The 17,332-nt window shown below is 40.9% G+C and overlaps 1 protein-coding gene across 3 annotated transcripts in view; it reads right to left on the reverse strand.

Moving 5' to 3' along the window:
- The window catches only part of PLEKHA1 (pleckstrin homology domain containing A1), a 59,115-nt gene extending 44,716 nt beyond the window's left edge, over positions 1 to 14,399 (reverse strand). For all 3 annotated transcript variants that reach the window (XM_088019813.1, XM_088019815.1, XM_088019814.1), the window contains exon 1: positions 14,312 to 14,399. The gene's annotated coding sequence lies outside the window, so the exon portion shown is untranslated. The remainder of the gene's footprint in view (positions 1 to 14,311) is intronic.
- Positions 14,400 to 17,332: the final 2,933 nt, after the last annotated feature.

The following is a 17,332-nucleotide window of genomic DNA, read 5'->3' on the forward strand; positions in this document are numbered from 1 at the left end:
TTTTTGTTCTGTTCTGTTTTTGTTTTTATCTTTTTCTTTTTTTCTTTCTTTTTTCTTTCTTTCCCTTTCTTTTACCCTGGTTTCAGGTCTTTTCTGATTTGATTAGAGTATATTTTCTGGGGACGTTGTTAATCTGTTAGCATTTTGTTCTCTCATTCATCTCTTCTCCTCTGGACAAAATGACAAGACGAAACAAATCACCTCAACAAAAAGAACAAGAGGTAGTACCGTCTGCCAGGGACCTACTCAATACGGACATTAGTACGATGTCGGACCTAGAGTTCAGAATCATGACTTTAAAGATACTAGCAGGGCTTAAAAAAAGCATGGAAGTTATTAGAGACACCCTTTCTGGAGAAATAAAAATTAAAATCTAACCAAGTTGAAATCAAAAAGGGTATTAATGAGGTGCAATAAAAAATGGGGGCACTAACTACTAGGATAAATGAGGCAGAAGAGAGAATCAGCGATATAGAAGACCAAATGATGGAAAATAAAGAAGCTGAGAAAAAAAAGAGATATACAACTACTGGATCACAAGGGCAGAATTTGAGAGATAAGCAATACGATAAGATGAAACATTAGAATAATTGGGATCCCAGAAGAAGAAGAAAGAGAGAGAGGGGCAGAAGGTATATTGGAGCAAATTACAGCAGGGAACTTCCCTAATGTGGGGAAGGAAACAGGCATCAAAATCCAGGAGGCACAGAGAACCCCTCTCAAAATCAATAAAAATAGGTCAACACCCCGACATCTAATAGTAAAACTTGCGAGTCTCAGAGACAAAGAGAAAATCCTGAAAGCAGCTCGGGAGAAGAGATATGTCACCTATAATGGTAGAAACATTAGATTGGCAACAGACCTCTCCACAGAGACCTGGCAGGCCAGAAAAGACTGGCATGATATATTCAGAGCACTAAACGAGAAAAATATGCAGCCAAGAATACTATATCCAGCTAATAAGCTGTCATTGAAAATAGAAGGAGAGATAAAAATCTTCCAGGACAAACAGAAACTAAAGGAATTTGCAAACATGAAATCAGCCCTACAAGAAATATTGAAAGGGGTCCTCTAAGCAAAGAGAGAGCCTAAAAGCAGCATAGACCAGAAAGGAACACAGACTATACCGGAACAGTCACCTTACAGGCAATACAATGGCACTAAATTCCTATCGTTCAATAGTTACCCTGAATGTAAATGGGCTCAATGCCCCCAATCAAAAGACACAGGCTATCAGATTGGATTAAAAAACAAGACCCATCCATATGCTGTCTGCAAGAGACTCATTTTAGACCCAAAGACACCCCCAGATTGAAAGTGAGGGGGTGGAAAACCATTTACCATGCTAATGGACACCAAAAGAAAGCTGGGGTGGCAATCCTTATAACAGACAAATTAGATTTTAAACTAAAGACTGTAATAAGAGATGAGGAGGGACACTATATCCTACTTAAAGGGTCTAGCCAACAAGAAGATCTAACAATTGTAAATATCTATGCCCCTAAGATGGGAGCAGCCAATTATATAAGGCAATTAATAACAAAAGCAAAGAAACACACTGACAACAATACAATAATAGTGGGGGACTTTAACATCCCCCTGACTGAAATGGACACATCATCTAAGCAAAAGATCAACAAGGAAATAAAGACTTTAAATGACACACTGGACCAAATGGACTTCACAGACATATTCAGAACATTCCATCCCAAAGCAACGGCATACACATTCTTCTCTAGTGCCCATGGAACATTCTCCAGAATCGATCACATCCTAGGTCACAAATCAGGTCTCAACCGGTACCAAAAGATTGGGATCATTCCCTGCATATTTTCAGACCACAGTGCTTTGAAACTGGAACTCAATCACAAGAGGAAAGTCGGAAAGAACTCAAATACATGGAGGCTAAAGAGCATCCTACTAAAGAATGAATGGGTCAACCAGGAAATTAAAGAAGAATTTAAAAAATTCATGGAAACCAATGAAAATGAAAACACAACTGTTCAAAATCTTTGGGATGCAGCAAAGGCAGTCCTGAGAGGAAAGTATATAGCATTACAAGCCTTTCTCAAGAAACAAGGAAGTCTCAAAAACACAACCTAACCCTACACCTAAAGGAGCTAGAGAAAAAAACAGCAAATAAAGCCTAAGCCCAGCAGGAGAAGAGAAATAATAAAGATCAGAGCAGAAATCAATGAAATAGAAACCAAAAGAACAGTAGAACAGAGCAACGAAACTAGGAGCTGGTTCTTGGAAAGAATTAACAAGATTGATAAACCCCTGGCCAGACTTATCAAGAAAAGAGAAATGACCCAAATCAACAAAATCACGAATGAAAGAGGAGAGATCACAACCAACACCAAAGACATACAAACAATTATAAGAACATATTATGAGCAACTGGGGGGGATGGGTTAGCCTGGTGATGGGTATTAAAGAGGGCATGTTCTGCATGGAGCACTGTGTATTATGCACAATGAATCATGGAACACTACATCAAAAACTAATGATGTAATGTATGATGATTAACATAACAATAAAAAATTTAAAGAAAAAATAAAGCTTCTTAAAAAAAAATTGGAGAAAGTGCTCATGACCTTGGGAGTACACAAAGATTTCTTAATTAAGACACAAAGAGCATGAGCCATATAGTAGTTGTTATATTGGACTTAAAAAAATTAAAAACTGCTCTTTGGAAGGACACTGTTAAGAAATCGAAAGACAAGCCACAGAATGAGAAAAATATTCAGTACATATATGTCTATCAAATAACTGATACCCAAGAACAGGCAAGAAATTATTACAATTCAATAATAAGAGAGGCAACCAAACAGGAAAATGGCCAAAAAATCTGAAGAGACAAGTCAGTGAAGATACAAATAGTAAACGAGCACATGAAAAGACATTCATGATCATTAGTCAGAAAAGTATTGCAAATAAAAACCATGAGATACCACAACATACCTAATAGAATGGCTAAAACAAAAACAACCCAAAAAACAACAAAACCTGACAATATCAAATGCTGACAAGAATGTGAAACAAGTGAATTCCCTCTCAGACACTGCTGGTAGGATGCAAAATGGTACAGCAACTTGGAAGAACAGTTTTCAGTTTCTCATAAAGTTAAACATACCATTACAATATGACCCAACAATTCTACTGTGAACTGAAAGATGTGTTTGCACAAAAATCTGTACATGTCTACAGCAACATTATTTTAACTGGCAAAAAGCAGAAACAACCCAAATGTCCTTTGACCAATAAATGAATAAACTGTGGTATAACCAATACAATGGAATACTACTTAGCAATATAAAGCAACAAACCACTGATACATACAACATGGATGAATCTCAAATCTATTTGGCTAAGTGAAAAAAGCCAGACCAAAAAGGCTATTGGGACAGAGAACAAATTAGTAGGTGAAGACAGAGGTTGGCTTCGAAGGGTCATATTTGTAGTGATGAACTCTTTTGCATCTTAATTGTGGTGGGATACACCACTACGTAATGAATTCATCAAAACTCAGGCCTATATACCACAGAGTAAACTTTACTACATGCCAGTTAAAAAACAAAACAAAACAAACTACAGTGATTTAAAAAAAACCATCAGAATTGCTAGGGCTTGAGGGGCACCTGGGTGGCTCAGTCAGTTAAATGTCCAACTCTTGGTTTAGGCTCAGGTCATAATCTCAGGGTTGTGAGATCAAGCCCCACACAGGGCTCCCTCCACACTCAGTGGGGAATATGCTGGAAATTCTCTCCCTTTGCCCCTCCCCCCTACTCTCTCTCTAATAAATAAACCTTTAAAAAAAAAGGAATTGCTAGGGCTTAAGATAAGGAAAAGGACTACAATGTTTTTTGATGTGTAACTGTTGTGTATCTCGATTGTGGTGGAGCTTACACAATTATATGCACATGTCAAAACTTACAGAACTGTGCCCCAAAATGAGTAAAATTTACTGTGTGTAAATTATACATCAACAATCCTGAATTTAAAAAGATACCATACACACTCACCAGATGGCTAAAATTAAGCAAAATGACAATATGATATGTTGTCAAAGATGTGGTGCATCCAGAATTTCTGTACGGTTGATGGGAACGTAAAATGATACAACCACTCTGGGAAAAGTTCTGGCAATAAAACCAAAATAATACACCTAATCTCTGACCCTCCCATTCCAATCCTAGGTATTAATGCAAGCAAAATGAAAACATATATTTATGCAAAGACTAATTCACAAATATTTATAGTTTTATTTCTAATAGCCTCAAACTAGAAACAACCCAAATGTCCATCAACACACAAAGGGATAAATAAAATGTAATCTGTCTATACAGTGAAATACCATTCTACTGTGTGAAGGAACTACAGCCACATGCCACAATATAGTCAAAACTCATCAAACTGTAAACTTTAAAAGGATACAGTTTATTGTATGTAACTTAAAGTTCTAAAAAGTTAATAAAAAATATCCAGTAGCAATAAAAAATTCATTGATAAAATTGACCATGCAGAACTTTTTTTAAAAAGCTTTTGCATGGCAAAAACCTGATAAGCAAAGTCAAAACCAGTAGAAAATATTTACAACTTATAATATGATAACATTTAAAGAGCTTGCAAAAAAAGTCAAGGGAAATATTATCGAAAGTTCAATAGAAAAATGGGGAAAACGCATGAACAGATATTCTGCAGAAAAAGATATAAAAATGGCCCTTAAACATATAAAAAGATGCTCAACTTCATTCATAATAAGAAAAATCTCAAAATAAGAGATACAGTAGGCATTGCCACTGACACCATAAAAAAGAACCAGACTTCATGTGCCTAAGAACATGACAGCATCCATGAAACACTTCTGAAAAAAAAATGCTTGAATTTGACCAAACCTCTAGGTTTGGTCAAACTGATAGGAAACCTCCTACCAACTGATAGGAACCTCCTACCAACTGATAGGAAACAGAAAACAGGGGGAAAACATGTTAAACCACACCACAGGGATTCAAACAGCAAAATCCAAACTATAAGAAATTTCTCAGGACAAGTAACATGATTTCTTCAAAAATAAATTCCAAGGGAGCAGGGGGAAAGGAACAGGAGGAAGAACCTATAAATTAAAAAACTAAGAGGCACCTGGAATGACTCAGTCAGTTGAGTGACCGACTCTTGGTTCTGGCTCAGGTTGTGATCTCAGGGTCCTGAGATCCAGCCCCACATCAGCCTCATGGGGGAGTGTGCCTGAAATTCTCTCCCTCTGCCCCTTTCCCTGCTCCCAGGTGCACTTGCTCTCTCTCTCTCTCAAATAAATCTTTAAAAAATAAATAATAAAAGACTTAAACACAATCACAACATGTGGACCTTATATAAATCCTGTTTTTAAAAAAAACCCTGACAGGGGCACTTGGGTGGCTCAGTCAGCTGAGCATCTGCCTTTGGCTCAGGTCATGATCTCAGGGTCCTGGGATCAAGCCCCGCCCCCCCATCGGGCTCCCTGCTCTGTGGGGAGTCTGCTTCTCCCTCTCCCTCTCTCTGCTGCTCCCCATCCCTGCTTGTGCTTTCTCGACTCTCTCTCAAATAAAATCTTTAAAATAAATTAAATTAAAAAAACACTAACATATTTAAGAAAACTAGATATTAGGATACTGCCTAATGGTATTAAGGAAATGGATCTTTATTTTCAGTGTGATAATGTTATTGTGGTTATGTCATCAAGAAAATGAATCCTTATCAGTTAGAGGTATTTACTGATACAGACATAAAATATTACCTGCATAATCTAGGGGGAGGGAATGAAGAAGGCATGGCCTGGAGTGACAGTTGTTGGAGCTACATGATGGGTACTATAATTATATAATTCTGTCTGCTTTTGTGGATGTTCACAACCCTTCACAACAGAAAAAAAGCTGTGTTACAGAGAGATACCATTTCTCACCTATCTCACTGGCAAAAAGTCAAAAGCTTGCCAATACACTATATTGGTGATGCTATTAGATAACAGGGACTCTTTTACGCTGCTCATGAAAATGCAAAATGGTGCAACCCTACTGAGGTGAATACGGCACTATTTAACAAAATCACATATACATTTATCCCATAACCCAGTAATCTCACTTGGTATTATAATTCTGAAAATACTTTATATATATGATAGTATTTGATGTGCACTATAGGATAATGTAAACATATTAATGCTGTGATTATCTTGCCGTAACACTAATATATAGAATATACAATATAGAATATAAAATATGACACCATGTAACATATATAATATAAAGTAATACAACATTTATTTGTTATTAGGAACCAAGATTTTCATGGTAACAGAAAAGATGTATAAATAAAAAAGGCAAAACTCTACATAATACATCTGAATTAGAGATATTATGAACTCATTCTTTGAAAGTATGATAGTAACAGAAAATCATCACTTTTGCAACCTCATCACTGATTTAAGTAAGGATCTTCAATGAACACTAAAACCAATATATAACAGGTTGTTAGAGAACAGAATATTCACAGTCTCAAAATATCTACCCCACAGTTTTCTTATTAATATCAAAGAGGAAAATGTATCTTTACAATGAGAGATCTTATAGCCCCCACCTTTACCAAATGCTTAATTATCTAATGACTCTAGATGCTAGGTACTAACGAATACTACCTCTTCCTAAACAGATCACATATTATATGATTCCAATGATATGAACTCCATATGGGCAAACCCGTAAAGACAGAAGTAGATTAACACTTGCCTAGGGATAGAAGGGGTGAAGGGAATAAGGAGTTGCCTAGGGATGGGAGAGGACAGGCTTCATTTTAGGGTAATAAAAATATTCTAAAATTGATTGTGGTAACAGTTGCACAATTCTGTGAATATACTAAAAACCACTCAATTGTACACCTTAAATCAGCAAATTATATCTTAATAAAGCTGTTTTTCTAAAAAAAAAAAAAGAAAAGAAAAGAAAAAGAAAGAAGGAAAGAATTACAACTGTTTTTCATTCTAGATCACATCAGAAACTCTAAGAAACATTTCATCTCCCAGACCTCTGAACGTTATTAGAGTGTCCCAGGAGGTGGCCCATGGACCTCTTCTCTGTATATACGCAGTTCCTTGGTGAGCTCACTTATTTACACGGGTCTACATAGAGATGGTTTCCAACAGCTCTCTCCAGCTCTGGACATCCAGCTGAACTGCAGACTCATGTATACAACTATCTACATACCTACTTACTTAATCTAAAAGACATCTCAAACTTAACAAACAGCATCAGATATTCCCCTTAGAAACCTGTTGTCTCAGTCCTCCTCATCTCAATAAATAACCACTCCCTTCTTCCAGCTGTCAGGCAAAATATCTTAGAGTCAGACTTGAATGAATCTTCTTTCTCAGCAAATCCTGTTGGCTCCATCTTGTAAATACATCCAGAATCCCACTACTTCTCATCACTCGCATTTGTAGCCACTCTGGTCCAAGCCACCATCACCTCTCAGCTGGATGACTGTGCCTTGCTTCTGCTCTTGCCCCCTTCACTTTATTCTCAACAGAGCAGAGTGGTCCCATTAAGACATATATCCAAGTGTTTATTCAGTAAACACATACTACTACTGGCCAAGCACTGTTCCAAATATTTAAATATTAGTTTATTTAATCCTTGTAACAAATTTACAGATGAAAAAACAAAGCACAGGGAATTTTAAAAATAACTTGTCCAAGGTCATAGGTTTAGGAAGTGGCACAATTCAGATTCAAACCAGAGGAGTCTAGCTCTGGAGCCCAGGCTCTTCAATACCAGGTAATGTCACTCTGCTCAAAACTCTTCAACTTTGGCTATTTATTAGAATTACCTAGCAGTTGTTAAAAATCCTGATGCCAAGGCTGGACACCCCCCTCCCAGACCAATTAAATCAGAAACTCTGGAGATGGGGGGGGTGCCTGGCTGGCTCACTCAGAAACACATGTGACTGCTGATCTCAAGGGTTGTAAGTTTGAGCCCTACATTGAATGTACAGATTACTTAAATAAATCAAACTTAAAAAAAAAAAGAAGAAAGAAACTCTGAAGATGGGATCTAGACATTAGTACATTTTTAAATCTCCCCAGATAATTCCAGTGTTCAGCCAAGGTTAAGAACCATTGTTTCAATGTGATCTCATCTCATTCAAGTAAAAACTAAAGCCTTTACAAAGACATAAAGGCCTCACCTACACACCCCACACCCTATCCCAGTCCCCCCTTGGTCACTCATCTGGCCACTGGACTCTGTACTATGTCAGACAAGCTCCCCACTCAGGGCCTTTGAACTCAAATATCACTTTCTCAGAGAAAGAGCGACGACACCCAACTTGACACTATCTAAAATTGCAAATGTGAACTGTACTGCCACTTCCTATCTGCCTTTCCTGCTTTATTCTCCTTAGCATTTGCTGCTAACAAACAGTATCATTTACTTATTTACCTGTTTCTCCACACTGGAGTGTAGGCTCCACAAGAGCAGTGATTTTTTTTTTTTTTTTTGTATTTACTATTGTTTCTTCAATGCTTAAAACAGTCCTGATCCATGGAAGGCACGCAATAACTATTTGTTGAATGTAGTATTAAGATGCCCATAATAATTGTAACAAATATTTTCTTCCTCCACAATTGTTTTATTCAAGTATAATTAACATAGTGTTGTATTAGTTACAGGTGTACAATATGGTGATTCAACAGCTCTATACATTACTCAGTGCTCACTGTAGTAAATGTACTCTTGATGCCTTTTGCCTACTTTACCCATCCCTCATCCACCTCCCCTCTAGCAACCACCAATTTGTTCTCTGTAGTTAAGAGCCTGGGGTTTTTTCTGTCTCTTTTTTCTTCGTTCATTTGTTTTGTATCTTCAATTCCATGTGAGTGAAATCATACGGTATTTGTCTTTACCAGACTGACTTATTTCACTTAGCATTATACCCTCTAGATCTATCCATGTTTTTGCAATGAATATTAATATTTCAGTTTCTAGATAGAAAGCTGCTTTTTCCTCGTTAGACAAGAAATCATTTAGCAGATTTAACTGACTGGTTTGCTTAGCCAATGGAAGGAAAAAGGTTCAGACACTATATTTCTATTTGTATGTATATTTTTAGTAAAGCTAGTATGAGGCAAGAATAGATAAAATTATATTATTAAAACCTTCCCGCAAATGTATCCTCCAGTCTAAGGTATAGTTAGATCATACAGTCATCAATTAACATTGTCACAGTTAATACTTCATCAGTGAGGACCCAGGAAGTAAGCCAAAAAAACAAAAACAAAACAAAAATCACAGACCAAAGAAAGGAAAAATTAAATTCTGCACAGTTAGACGTCATTAGGCCCACAGGGCTTCACTATTATATGTTAACCAACTAGCCTTGTTGTCCCAAATTTGCTAACACAAAGCTGAGGATTTACAGACCTCAAGGACCAAACATTTGGGAAGCCCAGCACTGACACCCCTTCCCTCACACACACCCCCCCTCAGGGCTCTGGCACCATCATCAACACTTTACCATCATTTGATATAAGCATTTGACAGAAGAGAGGGAAAAAATTCAAAGTCTTCCAAGTCTTCAGGGAGAACACTTGGGAAGGAAGGAGGTATTCACCCCAAAACGGTGGCAGGAGCCCTCTAAGAGAATCATTTACCAAGAAGTGTCTATAAGGAGAGACCGGCATTCCAGTCTTTAGTTCAATGCCTACTCATGAAACAGACTGAGTGGCTGGTCTGTACTTATTTGAGCGGGGGGGGGCAAAAAAAATTAAGAAATGTAAGGGCACAAAAAGGGGGCAGATTTATGCAGCTGGCATACCACTTGGCATCATAAGGAAGTGAGTTTCCAGTGGGTTACATGGAAGCTACAGGAGATAGCTAGACTTGAGCTGTCTTGCTGTTACCAGAAAATCTGGCTGTAGAGAGAAAAGATCCCCCAAGCATCTCACCCCCAGGAACCAGGGGGTGCGACTGACAGGTCAGGCACAAGCAGGTGGCCGTGTAGGCCCACAGCAAATTTCACATCCAGGAATTATGTGCAGTGAGAAGTCTCTGAGAGCTCACCAAAAATTCCAGTGTGGGCGCCTATCAGTGGACATCAATGGTTTGCCACTGCTAATCAAAAGAGGGCTTTAACAGCACCCGGTAAGATAGACTTGTCTTTTTCCATTTTTCTTCTTACAAGTCCCTGACGAAGTAGATCCCAGAAGAGGAAAGAGAAAGAGGAATCCTGGGAGCATACCACAATTCCTCCCCACTCCAAGTATTTCAAGTAATAAGTGGCCTGACACTGGGGCAGGGGAGGAGAACTTTAAATTGGAGATTGAAGGTTTAAACTGAAAGAGACAGACTGGAGCTTTTAATAGCTATAAATGATGGAAAAGCTATCATCTGTCCATGATGTGATGAGGTGGGGAGAGAGGGGAAAAAGGAAGACCCCACAAAACATAGTTGAAAGCAGTGAATGGTGAAAAATAAAACTGTCTTCTGTTTGTATTCCCCAAGCTCAGACTACTCAACAACCTGATGGTATATGGAACAGCATCACTGCCCTTAGTAATGAGAGCAAACACCAGACATGAAAATTCCCATGGGGGATTTACTGTACTGGATAAGATGCTACATTAGAAGTCCTCTGAGACTGCTTCTAGTTCTAAGTGCCTGAGATTGTCTTTTCTTCAAGAAGAGGGTAAACTGAACACAGAAGACAGAGTTCAATGGTTAAACTACAAGAGGCTAGATTATGTAAAAGCATAAAACCACAACTTTTTGAAAAATAAAACTATCAGACTGACAATAATAAGATTCTCATGTAGGAAAAAATATTTAAGACTCTAAGGCTTATTTAAATGCTAAAAAATATCCCAAATGATACTGATTTTCTTTTACAGTCAAGACATTCCAATTCAAATTCTGATATAAAATCCCAAAAACACGGGGCACCTGGGTGGCTCAGTCGGTTAGGCATCTGCCTTCAGGTGGTCCTGGGGTTGAGCCCCGCATCCGGCTCCCTGCTCATTGCGAAGCCTGCTTCTCCCTCTCCCTCTGCCTGCCACTTCCCCTGCTTGTGCTCTCTCTCTCGCAAATAAATAAAATCTTAAAAAAAAAAATCCCAAAACACTATTTCCCTGAATCAAAGCAATTCAGCTAATCAAAAGTCTTATCAAAATAAACAGCAAATATGTTTGCTTAAACATTTTCTAGGAATTAATTACAAGCTCACATATTCTTTATTACACAGCAGCTACTAGGAAAAAATATTACTCAGAGTTCAATGGTTTAATGTTACTCATTAAGCATAACTGAGTCCTACTGCTATAACAGTATCAACAGGAATTTTGATTTTTAAATAAAAACATCCCATATTTTTGTTTCTAAAAATAATTAAGCATTACAGACAAGCATCTAAAACCACCAGAAGTTTCTGCCCTAAGAACTCTTTTCGATACCATGTTAATACCTTTCTAAATGCTGTGTACCTAACGGTCAAAACAAACTCAGTTTTAGTATTTCTTTCCTACCAAAACCATTTTATTATATTATTGCAGGTCAGAAATATGAAAATCATCTTAAAATTTAAAATCAAAATTTAACAAAAGTAAAATGCTCAAGCATGTGGAGAAGTAGCATTTGTACATTACCTCACCTCAAAGCTGAGGCGTTACTACTACTATAGTACTTGAAGTTTTCGATCTCATAAAAGCACAGTGTTAACTGTTGTCACATCTGAATAATTACTATATTGTATTCAGAAAACGTTCTCTTCCATTCTTTTTTTTTTAAAGATTTTATTTATTTATTTGAGAGAGAGAGAGAATGAGAGATAGAAAGCACGAGAGGGAAAGAGGGTCCGAGGGAGAAGCAGACTCCCCACTGAGCAGGAAGCCCGATGCGGGACTCGATCCCGGGACTCCAGGATCATGACCTGAGCCGAAGGCAGTCGCTTAACCAACTGAGCCACCCAGGCGCCCCTCTTCCATTCTTAAATGACAGAATTATTTAAACAAGAACAACAATTTAACATCCAGCAATATTTCAATATCAAAGTCTAACTTAAATTATGCTAATAAATTATTTCATAGATTGCACTCAGGGTTACAAATTATCGTACAGTCAACAGAACAGTAAGTTTCGCAGTAAGACTATACGAACTTTGAGGCTTAAGTCTTTTTTGTTTTCTTTTCAAACTGCATTAGACATTTCTAGAGGAAAAGCCTCTCCAAAAATATAAAATGTTTCCATCTTTCCTAAATATTTTCCCAGGAGTCTTCAATATTGTCTCATCCTATACGTTAACAACAAATACGGAGGACTGCCCACAGCGGCTTTTTAAAGAAAAAACCCCAATGCTATTTTAATGTCCTTAAACATTTCTAAAAAGGTCCTTCCGGCTTATGAACTCATAGCAGTTTCCTAACAATTGTATACTTATCCTGTTTTACTGTCTCTCGTGGTCTATGACAAACTCAAATTGACACACCACCTCTCTTTCCTATTTTGCTACATTGCTAAAACTGGAGAATAAAAAGATACAAACCTGCTACTTCCCTCCTCCCCAAAGCAACCACAAAACTACTAATTAGCAAGATAAAGTGCCATATGAAGCAGTTTCAGTCCATATAAATCACTTCTTCTCAAGTCACAAAAGTTACCCACTACTTACCACAAAAAGCCAATTCAAGCTATATCCCTTGATATTCCTTGATATGGCTCTCTCTTCAAGAGAAACCCATCAATGGATATTCCGTAGGGTTTATAGCACTATAAAATAAATTAACCATTAACCCAAATTCTGCTAAGCTCATTCTTGTTTAAATATATAAATATTCTAAAATGTAATTTTCCTTGGGAAGATTTGGTCGAGATGAGGACTATTTAAACAAACTCTATTTGGGGAAATATTTTTTTGCCACAAGTGTATTAATATGAAAATTAGGAATATGAAAAGTAACAGGCATTTTAGTCAGAATGAATCTTATTATTTCTGAAATAACAGTTCTTCAAGTCCTTCACATTGTGAAGAAAAATGGAGCTTTACAAAATGATTTTCTGCAAGTTCTCCGATTCATAGAAAGCTGAGCCAAATTTCCCTGTAAAGTGTTTCAAAGGCATTAAACTCACACAGAAAGTATGTAAGCCGAGTCCTTGCGGGGGGAGGGGGCGGGTAATAAAGCAGACTGATCAGTATTTCTAAGATAAAAAGACAATGGTTATAAACCTCACAGCGCGCTACTTGTTCCAGTCATTAAACACACAGGAAATAAGACTTTCTAGTTAGTAAACTAATTCACAAAGGCAATGACTTCATTGCCTTCATTCAGAAAGTCCTGCTGGAACAGACAACAATCAATCGTAAAATAAGAAAGCAAGTATTACAGGACTGGAAGGTGAAAAAGGGAGAGGAAAATGGCACAAACTGCGCGCATATTTCTTCCTTAAACCTCCTCTTGGATCTGCCCCCAAACTGAACAACCGAGTGCCCGGCGCAGGGCAGATGCTCGGCTTCGGGGCTTAGCATGACTAGAATTCAACAACGGCAATAAACGCTATAAATAACAAGACCGTTTTCACTCTGACAACACTTTCCCCTCTGATGATCTATCCAGGAGGGTCAATAGAAAGTATCTGAAATAAACCACAAACCACTCAGGACCTCCCCAAGGCGCTGCGGCTGGCAGCTGGCCTCGAGGCCAAAAGACCAGGATTCTTTCTGGTCGCTGCCCTGGTCCTACCTGCGTGACCTTGGGCAAGTCACTTTCAACTCTCGCCCTGGTCATCTGCACCATTAAGGTGCGAAGATAAAGCATGATTCTACGGCACAGGGCGGAGTCGATTACTGACTCGGCGAGTCCTAAAGTGAAAGCGCATTAAGCCATTAGAAAACGATGCCCAAGGCAGCTGAGCCCCCGGGGGCACAGCCCTGGAGTCTAGCCACTCCGACAGGCGTCGCCCGCCGGGAAGCCCCGGACAGCTGGCCGGCGCAGGGCGCCCGGGAGCAGCGCGCGACCGTGCTTTCCAGCAGAGCCCCCGACCCGCTCGTCGGCGACCGCGACCGCCGCCGGCCTCCCTGCCCTCCCCCGCCGGACGCCGCCGAGGGCTGAGGTCAGGAAAACAATAAAGGAGTCGCGGGAAAAGGACACCGCCCCCTCCCGCCGCCCCGGAGCCCGCGCGCAGGTGAGCCAGCGCCGCGGCCTCGCCCAGGTGCAGCCGCGCGCGGCGGACACACGCGGAGAGGAGCCGCGGGGCAGCCCGGGACCCGGCGCCGCCCGCCGCCCCTCACTCACCAGCGCCCGCCGGCCCCTCGGCGGACGCGCGGTCGCCTCCCTGTTCGCCTCAGCCGGAGCAGCGCTCCCGGAGCCCGGCCCCGCCCACCCCGCCCCGGTGCGACCGCGCTCCTCACGCCCCACTTCACGTCGGCCCTCGGCCCGCAGCACCCGCACAGCCGTGGCCCCGGCTCCCACAGGCACCGAACTGCCGGAGCGGCGCCCACGACGGCCCGTCCACACACTGCGCACGCGTGCCCGCGCCGGCTCAGCCCCCAGACGGCGGCCGAGATTCCGGAGCGGCACTCCCAGCCCGCGGAGACTACAAGTCCCGGCAGGACCCGCGCGAGTCCCGGCGGCGTGGCGGGCCGGGCCTCGGGCGTCTTCCTGGTTCCAGAGGGGGTGGCCTCGGCGCGTCGGAGCGGGCTGCGCGTGGACCTCTGGGCCCCTGCGCTGCGGTGCCTCCTGGGATTGGTAGTCTTCGAGGACGGAGAGGCTTGGCTCGGAGTTGGCGGGGGAAATTCGGGGTTCTCTGATGTCTTCGCCTAGAGCTCCGCGGCCCAGGGATCTTTAAAAATAGGCTTCCTTCGCTTGCGGATAATTTGTTTGCAGGCTGTCCTATAATCGGTCCAGGAAGCATAAATTCACAGGCTGCTGTGTGACCTGAAGGAAAACGCTTTACAGCTCTGCGCACCAACTCTTGGCTCATAACCGTTTCTCCCTAGAACTATTAGCTCAGCCTCCTACTTGATAGGACAGGGGGCTTAGAGAAACTTAAAAAAGGATGAATTCAAATTCTTTCAGGAAATATGCAGCATAAATATGTATTCTCATGACCATTCATAAATATTTAACATTTGTTGAGCGCCTGCTATGTGCCAGCGCCTGTGATAGGCACTAGGTGTACATCTGAGAACAAGACAGACACCATTCTGCCTTCGTGGAGCCTGCAATCTGTGAGGAGAGCTAGTCCTTAAACAAGCAAGATAATTTTAGATTTTAATGCAATGGAGAAATGGCACCAGTTAAAGAGGTGGAGGGGTACTCTAGAGAAGGTGGTCAGGGAAGGCTCTCTGAGGAAGTGATATTTGAGCTGAAACCTGAAAAATGAGAATTATTCAGACATGCAAAGAGCTGGGAAAGAATTATATGCCACACCCTCCACAGTGCGTGACACACATTAGACTCTCAATAAATATTTGTTCCGTCTGTGTCCTTCTTTCCCTTCCCCACGGACAGCTTTAGATCACACCCTTCACCCTTCAGGATCTTTATCAATGGGGCTCCTGGGTGGCTCAGTTGGTTAAGCGACTGCCTTCAGCTCAGGTCATGATCCTGGAGTCCCGGGTTCGAGTCCCGCATCCGAGTCCCGCATCGGGCTCCCTGCTCAGCAGGGAGTCTGCTTCTCCCTCTGACCCTCCTCCCTCTCGTGCTCTCTATCATTCGCTCTCTCTCAAAAAAAAAAAAAAATCTTTATCAACACCTTTCAGAACATCCTTCCTATGTGAAGATGTAGAGGAGACAAGTCAATGTCCAGTGGTAGGACAGGCTGTACAGCCGCTGAGACAGAAAACGCAAGGTAAATGCCATGACCCGGTTACATGGCAGAATCCTGACTACTTATCTTTATTTGTGAACTAGGTTCAAAGTCTGGGCACTCAGGTTGGCCTCCTGACTCCATTCTGGTTATGAGGCAGAAAATTGGATTTGGAGTTTGTCTTTATTAGGATCCTAAAGATATGATCTCATCTGAATCAAAGGAGAAGTGGAAAACAGCCCTACACTTACCTGTGGAGACATACCTGTGTGACCTCAGGCAGAGGGTGACACTTTGCCTTTCTTGACTCTCAGTGATTTCAAGTGCTGAACTTAAAGAATGTTCTCAGAGTCCGCATAAGCCGTTGGAGGTGAATACATCTTCCATGGAATGCTTCTGTCCTGGCTCTTTCAGACTGCTCATTTTCCACATTTCCAGGAGGATGGTTCTGTTATCTTTTGGGAAACCTTGCTGTGTAGCCTTGCTAACACGTATCTTCTTGAGGCTTCATTTCTTCATCCATATAATGGTTGAAAGCGTTTGGCCTGATGATAGTTTCTAAACTGGCCAGAGCACTGTTTCCTTTGGTTCAAACGGTCGGTTTAGGGGTTTTTTTTAAACGGTGTGGCTAACATTTAAAAATAGGAAGATTTCGGGGTGACTGGGTGGCTCAGTCAGTTGAGCATCCGCCTTCAGCTCCTCCAGTCATGATCTCAGGGTCCTGGAATCGAGCCCTGTGTAGTGCTCCCCTCTCAGCTGGGAGGGGAGGGGCAGTAATCAGATTCTCCCTTCCTCCCCGCCCCCCCCCCCGCCATGAGTTTGCCTGAGCATGCTCGCTCTCTCTCTCTCTCTCTCTCTCTCTCTCTCTCTCTCAAATAAATAAAATCTTTAAAATAAATAAAAATAGTAAGATTTCACATAAAAATCCAGATATCACCTTTCTGATTCCTCTAGACATTTGAGCTTGCCTTCCCTGACTAGAGGGTCTGGAGGGAGTCTCCGGCTCTGGAATCCTAGAAGATTCTAAGTGGGATATTTGGGACATACTTAAACCAATAAAAACTCCTGTTTACCTGAAATTCAAATTCCAATTCCAATTTAGCATGTATTTGATCTGGAAACCCTAGCCCAGAGATCAGACCTCTGAAGCAGAGAGCCTCTAATTCACTCTGGGCAGGACATTATTGACTGAGTGATTTTAAATTATTCCTTTGTGTTTTTGGTCTAACAAGCCCCAAAGGTTGTTTGATATTGAGAGCCACATGTACAGATAATGAGGAGAGCCAGAAAAGTGATTCAAATTGGCCAAAGACACACAGCCAGGTAATCCCAGGGCTCCTTTGAGGTTGCAGTATAAACAGAACCTGTTAACACCCTTCTGTATGGAAGGCTCGGGGTCAGCCAATAAATGCAGTCACCAAAATAACAATAATGATGATAATAATAATAACCATAATAATACTCCTCTCTGTCCTTTTCATCCAGCCTTTTTTTGGATGAAAAAT

This window comes from Eumetopias jubatus, unplaced genomic scaffold (assembly GCF_037043125.1).
Source record: "Eumetopias jubatus isolate StellerSeaLion01/CBP00866 unplaced genomic scaffold, mEumJub1_p1.0 scaffold_17, whole genome shotgun sequence".
NCBI classification, from domain to species: domain Eukaryota; kingdom Metazoa; phylum Chordata; class Mammalia; order Carnivora; family Otariidae; genus Eumetopias; species Eumetopias jubatus.